Source organism: Leuciscus leuciscus (assembly GCF_965113295.1).
Source record: "Leuciscus leuciscus genome assembly, chromosome: 25".
Lineage (NCBI taxonomy): Eukaryota > Metazoa > Chordata > Actinopteri > Cypriniformes > Leuciscidae > Leuciscus > Leuciscus leuciscus.
In genome coordinates, this window is record NC_138724.1 from 13490587 (window position 1) to 13498086 (window position 7500).

At 38.8% G+C, this 7500-nt stretch overlaps 1 protein-coding gene across 1 annotated transcript in view; it reads left to right on the plus strand.

Moving 5' to 3' along the window:
• The window catches only part of gse1a (Gse1 coiled-coil protein a), a 43811-nt gene that overhangs the window by 202 nt on the left and 36109 nt on the right, over window positions 1-7500 (plus strand). The gene's annotated exons all lie outside the window — the stretch shown is intronic.

A 7500-nucleotide genomic window follows, 5' to 3' on the forward strand; every position in this document is an offset into this window, starting at 1 on the left:
GGTGCGTTTGTTACGGACTCCATCGCGTGCCGGATAGCTCCGTGATGTGGGGCGCTTTGTTTTCATTCATAGTCGTGCGTGGTCCATCCTGCAAGTGTACAATTAGCTTTATTCTTGTCATTTTTATTCAGTTAGTTTGCAATGGTTCTGTTTGAGCCTGGGATTCCGATCTTCCAATTAGAGAGATTGATTTTATTGGCTTTGTTTATTAAAAAAAAAATTATATGCTTGATGTGACCTTTGGCTTTTTGTTGAGACTCATTAATATTCAAAACTGTTTAACAGTCTTCTCTGAGTGAAATGTTGGATTTTGAGGCTGTGCGTAAGTGCTTAGGGAGTCGTGGTGAGTTATATGACCTTCTGCTTTTCTATCACCTCAAGGTTAATTCTCCATCCATCTCGGGCATCTCTTCGGGATCTTGTGCAAATGAGTTTAATAACCAACTAAATGGATTTGTCCAGGGAGAAAAAAAATGCTTAATGGATCAGCCTGATCTCATAAAGCACAGAGAGAACTCACTAAAACATTTTAATGTCATTTTTAAACAGATTTTAGTACAGAATAGGTCAATATGTATTGGATAGACTGATTAATCTTCTATTTTTGGTCAATTCTGGCCACATACAGTCTAGGTCAATTCTGGCCACATACAGTCTATGAATAATAAGCATTTTATGAATTTTGTGTAAAAATAAGTATTTCAGAAAGAAATTGTGTACATTTGATAATGGCATTTTATTGGCCATCCAACTTTGCAAATATCATTATCGTCCAATTAAAAACCCATACTGTTAAACCAGTAACTGTTGGTTTGAACACATCCTGTGTGTTTCACACATATAGATGTGAAGTTTTTGAAGTCTCTTGTTTCCTCTTCTGGCTTTTCGTGTGGTCAAATAAATGTCAGTGTACCGTGGAAAGTCTTATTTACCCAGCAACCTGTCTATATATACCTGTGTTTACAGACAGAATGTGAGCTGCATTATCCAGTCTCACTGAAAGATCATTTTTAAATAACTAACGGCTGAGGTTTTATTTGATTAGGTGCAAAGCTGAAATACGACTTGTAGTTTGCGTTAAACTGGAAAGACTGGATGAGTTGGGTGTTATGAGAAGGAGTTGTTAAATGAGAAGTTACAGTAGCCTAATTACACGCTCACAAACCACACATTAAGACTTCATTAAGTCGGTAACAATTGCAATTGAAGTTCAAATAGAAAAAACGTCTAATGTCACTGCTTGAAAATATGCTAATGCAAAAGCACAATGTAAGTATAATATTACAGTAAGTACACGATTGTTTTGTGGTTCAGTACTACACTAATAGTTAGATTGTTAGAGGATCGAGGTGTGTGTGTGTGTGTGTGTGTGTGTGTGTGTGTGTGTGTGTGTGTGTGTGGGGGGGGGGGGGGGATGGGATGGGATGGGATAGGGGGGAGGGGGGGGGCTGCTGTAGCAGACGTGCTATAAAGAAAGAAACTCCTCATTGACCATCTGACTCCACTAGACTCATATTTACTCATTAACCCACTGGAAAACAGATATATTTATGTTCTTGAATGCTGATTTGACTGGTCGATCATTTGTTCTTTGACCTTTTTAAGTAGTTAAATTTGCCTGAAAATGACTTGGAGTGTTGTAGGATGGGTAAACAAACAGGTGTAAAATATGTGCATTTAATATTATATTATATTATATTATATTATATTATATTATATTATATTATATTATATTATATTATATTATTTTATATTATATATTTAGCAATCACCTGTATCCGAGGAACATAAGCAATTTTTTTATAAAAAAAAAAGCTAAATATTCAAATTTAAAGTATATATTTTTGTTCTTTAATGTACTATGACTTAAAATCTACACTTTACTGTGAGATGCGAGGCTATACGGCAACTTCAGCTGCTTGGTTTTGTGTTTCAGTAGTATGTTTTTGATAATCTCTGGTTTTCCGATTGATTAACAGGGTGTTGTGGATGGATTATAAAATGAAAAACCTTGTGCCAAGTGTGTGTATGTGTGTAGTCAGCAGGGTTAAACCCTCAGAGACGGACTGTATCGGGATTAGCTCAGATTTCTGCTGCCCCTTTAACTGATGTTGGTCAGCTGCTATATGTATTTACACACACACACACACACACACACACACACACACACACACACACACACACACACACACACACACACACACACACACACGTCGGGTGTTTGCACTACAGTGGTCCTCGTTTTGGACATGTCTGTTGGGCTGAAGTGACAGGAGAATGTTAATACTATTAAAAAATAATGTTGGCATCTTAAAACTTAAGAAAAAGCCTACCTGAATCATTAAATGAAGATTACCCCATCATTTTCTCACCTTTTAGCCTTCCCAGGCGTATATGACTTTCTTCTTTCCGCCAAACATAATCAGAGTTATATTAAAAAAATATCCTGGCTCTTCCAAGCTAATGGGAGTGAATATAACTGAGATTTTCAAGCCCATAAAAGTGCATCCATCCATCATAAAAGCAATCCATACTGCTCCAGGGGGTTAATAAAGGCCTTCTGATGTGATGCGTTTTTGTAAAAAAAAAAAGGAAAAGAAAAGTTTTTGGGTGAACTAACCCTTTAAAAGAGTTGGAACAGAAAATGTATATGTGGCCTTAAAAGAACCAATGAAAAAAGATGCCATGACACAGATAAGAGGGGGAGAGACAGTGGTCAAAAGCCTGACTTAATGACCAAAAACATGTGCCTCTAGTTGTCCAAGAAAGGAAAATGACAAGACATGAAAATACGGGAGGAACACCATCTTTTTTTTATCCTATATTTGACCTCAGAAACCCTATATATTCAAAATGACCAATCAGCACTGCGTACATCGTGACAGTGGACATATTCCCAAAGCATAAACACTTACCCAGCATACTTTGATGTCTGTCAGCAGTTTTAGGGGCTTTCAGATGCCAAGCATCCCTTCAGATGGGACACCGTGGGTTGTAATAAAAGCTTTCACTTTTTTTGCAAGACATTTCCTGCTGCCCAATCACACACAAAGCTGTGGGTCCAACTGCTAAGAGTATTTACTGTAAGCTCCAGTAAGTGTTAACGTAAAGCTTGACATTATAACTTCTTCATTCTGTTGAGCGTAATTTTTTAAAAGTCACAAACGTCTGAGCTCATTGTTTGAAGCTGATTTGGATCTCTTGGAAATTAATGCATTAACCATGAAACTCTTTTGGCAATGCAAACCCTTGTTTGTCATATCTGTGAAGGGTCTATTCTAAATATCTTAGACAGTAACTTCTGAACCACTGATGAACAAAACTAGGTGCCTATGTATTTCTTTGAATAAAAGGTGTATTTTGAGCATTTGAGAGAACTAGAGTTGTGTACTGTAGCATTTATAGTTATGTGGTAACTTTGAGGTACAGTACCTTTTATGTTTGATGTGGTTCTGTGTGTAGAGAAGTCAAGTAAAACCTGCTAAGGTTACTCACATACTCATTTGCTTTTCCTTTTCAAACAAGGCGAAAGTGTACTACAGACTGTAATGCTTCATTTATGTTCATAACCCTTTCAAAATGACTAACAAGAAAGTACGCATGTAATCGGCAATTACCAGAACAGGAGGCTGAGGATATGGGTCAAGTGCTAAGGTTATACCACAAGAGCCTTGATTATAAAGACCTGCAAATGCTACAACAGTTGTGTGTGTATATATAGCCATGCTCAGGTGTCTAAAGATGAATCATCTTGTGTGCTCAAATGAGTCAACAAATTGCAGTGCCGATGGATAGGAACATAATGAGAATAAAGGAATGTTCAGTATGTTAGTAGGAAGTCTGTGGTTTTGTTTGTTGTACATATATTTAAAATATCTTGGGTGTGAGCTTAAGAAGTTTAAGAGGAGAAACCTGAAAAGGTGTGTCTGGAGTTTCTAGGTTCAGTGTTTTATTAGGAAAACATCTCAAATGTGCAGTGGGGAAGATACTCCATGACCAAGGTTTGAAAACACTGAGCTAGGAGAGTAGAAGTAGCTTATCCATGGGGTGTCTTCTGTGTTCAATAATTGACATTTGACAATACTTCCAGGGGCCTCAAACCTCAGGCCACACTGCCCAAGACTACCAAAATTAGCTTAACATCGGGGCCCTCAGTGAATACAGTGCAAGCTGATCACTAGGGCATGTGGGGCCCTTGGTGCATACAGAGACAAAGGCCCCTCAGGGAGTCTGGCCTGAACACCAGGTCCCCAAGTACAGTGCAAGCTTAACTCCAGGTCACCTCCGTAGACATGTGCCCAGGGACCTCCTGAGATAGTCATTCTGTCCAGCCAGAAATGGCATCTTCAATTGTATTGACTTTAGGGACCTAAAAAGAAGGCGTAACATGATAGAATCCCCATAAATAACATAAAGTAACATGTTTGTCAACTCCAGTCCTCTGGACCCATATCCCAGAATGTTTTTGATGTCCCCCTAATTAACATGTCAACAAGCTGATGAGTTATATCAGGTGTTTTAATTAGTGAGACATATAAAACATTTTGGGAGGTGGTGTCCCCAGGACTGGAGTTGACAAACCCTGGAGTATTGTTTGTTGGCTAAGTTGGCAAAAAAAAGTCCCCCTTGTACTTGTAAAGGAATATAAAGCTTGGGAGAGCTTGTTGTCTAGAACAACTTCAAAGGATTTTTTTTTTGCACCTAGAGGGGACGACACTGAGACCGTCACCAGAGATAAAGATCGTGACCGTGGGAAAGCTCTTGTCTGGGACGAAGAGTATCCTAGTCTTGAATTCAAAGTAAATATTAGTGTGGTTTATTAGACCACATATTATAATCAGACCAAATTATAAGACCAAAATTGGGATGAGAGATGAACTGTCAAGTGTGGTCAGAGAAGCAATGATTAGAGAAGCCACATGACAGGATGCTAGTACAGAGTGATCTGGCCTAAATGGAGAAGTTTAAGGGACTAATTACCGAACCTTGTGGGGCACCAGTGGTTTGAGAGCGCGGATAAGGTAGTGAGCCTTTCAAAGTACTGTAACTTGGGAAGCCCTGTTATCCCAAGAAAATACAATCCTAAATGTGCTAAATCAGCTTTGAGATCTACAGGTTGCGGATAAGTGTAAATTACTGCTGACAGATCCAGGAAAATCAATACAAAGTTAATCAAGGACATTCAAGGCTAGAGTAAGGGCTTCAGTGATGGCAAGGAGAGTTGTTTCGGGACTTACACATCAGTCTAAGGTCTTCAACCTTCAAGCCCTTTGTGATCAGTAGCTTTGTGATCAACATTCTCTCTAGTTATCAATCTCTATTGAAGTCTAAACCAATTAGTGAATTTCTCTCTGGAAGTATCAGTACCGTCTTAATCCTCATCCATCTTTAATGTTGTCAGTGAAACGTGCACATACACTCACACACATGGGTTAATGAGCAGAAGGCAGGTGTGTGTGAGGTGCTTTATCTAGTCTTAATGAATGCCGAGGGTAGCAGATCTCTGTAGTCGCTCATGCATCAATGCTTGTCTGTCATCATTATGGACATGCATGTGTGTGAGTGTGTTCATTTGTGCCCAACAAAGCACTTTGACACATCATCCATCACCCAGTCTTTTATTCCTGCTGTTTCTCCCATTGAATTTACATGAGCCGGTCATGTCGACAAGGGCTGGGTCAATTTGCATTGGCTCTACTGTTTAATGAACAAGCTTATTAGAGAGCCAGTGGGGAGCAGAAGACTGTGGGACTGTTTTTGCTGACTCTACCACAGCTAAAGCCTCTGGGAAAAACAGCACAGCAGGATTTCATCTTTGAGAGAGAGAGGCGATCTTCAAATAACAAGCCTTGGGTGCTTTTAGAGAGCCATTTTAAAGGTTTGGCCATTCATTCTCGGCCAGCTAGAGATCTGATGAGTTTAGTCAGTATCTGTGTTTGTATATGTGACTCAAAGGTGTGAGGTTAATAAGCCACAGGCCTACAGTAAATCCTGCTTGATCAGGGATTATAACACTTATGTGGTAGTTTGAGGTGTAGGTGTGTCTCTGTATGAATAGATGTGCAATGGTGTGGAATATTTTGTTAAACATGCCAGTAGACTAATTAACTCATTTCATAAGGTTGTAGGTCATGCTAAAAACTGCAATGAAGCAGCAATGTTTTGTGTTGTCAGAGCAAAAATATAGTTTAGTGAGAGATGAAATGCTTATCTCTATGGGTTCAGCTAAAAGAATGTGGTGGAAAGGTAATCTATATGAAAGTGGAATCATACCATATATACTTGCTATAGATACTTTGATGTGCTGAAAACAAATAGAAGATCATGAAAAAACAACAAGATGATGCATGTTGTTTTTGTGCTTTTGTACTTTTATTGAATGTTGTTTTCGGGGCTTAACATTTCTACAGTAATTCATATTTACTTAATTGTAAAACAGCAGTTTGGACATTTTTACAAAATATCTCCTTTTTGTGTTCCACTTTGCAGCGAGTTTATTTATGTGGTTGCATTGTGAGTATTTGCAGCATGTTTCTGTATTTGGTTGCGTTGTGAGTATTTGCAGAACGTTTCTGAATTTGGTTGCGTTGTGAGTATTTGCAGTGTGTTTCTGTATTAGGTTGCGTTGTGAGTATTTGCTGCACATTTCTGTATTTGGTTGCATTGTGAGTATTTGCAGTGTGTTTCTGTATTTGGTTGCATTGTGAGTATTTGCAGTGTGTTTCTGTATTTGGTTGCATTGGCCCTCATTTATCAAAAGTGCGTACACCAAATTCCCAGCGTACACCTGGCGTACACCCAAAACCACGGTGACTTTGAGATTTATCAATATGAACGTTGGCGTACGGCACGCTCAAATCCTACGCCAGCTCAGGAGGTGGTGTACGCACGTTTTGAGTGCGGGAATGCGCAGAAAAACAATTCCTAACACCACAAAACGCACTGACAAACTAAAAGATATGATATATTATGACCCACTGTAAAAAAAAAAAGAAAAAACAACATAGTAGGCTAATTATAAACTTCAGTGTTTATTTTTGTGCAACATGGACTTCAATGTTTAAGTTGTGTGACTTTACCAAAGCATTTGATTTGTAGGCATATGTATTCCTTCAGTTGCGAGCCTGTGCGCTTTACCTGACGTTTCAAGCCTTGTTAAATACTTTCGCCTGGCTCCGCAGCGCGAGTCTCCACAGACTGCGCGCGCACCTCCCCAAACGGACGAGGCGTTTATACTCGACGCGCTCGCCGTTGTACTATTCTTTGAAACGATGGTTAGGCCAGGGTTAGGCCCGGCAGGTGTGCACGGACTGGCTTCAGTAATGAAAGGCTTTCAATGACCAACAAAATTATTCAGACTGACAAAATAATAAAAATGACATTCTTCTTTTAAATAATAATAGCCTAATAATACAAATAATAATAATAACGACATTCTTCTTCTAAATAACAATAAGTGTCATTAATAATAAAAATCTAGAAATCAATTTTGTTTCTTTC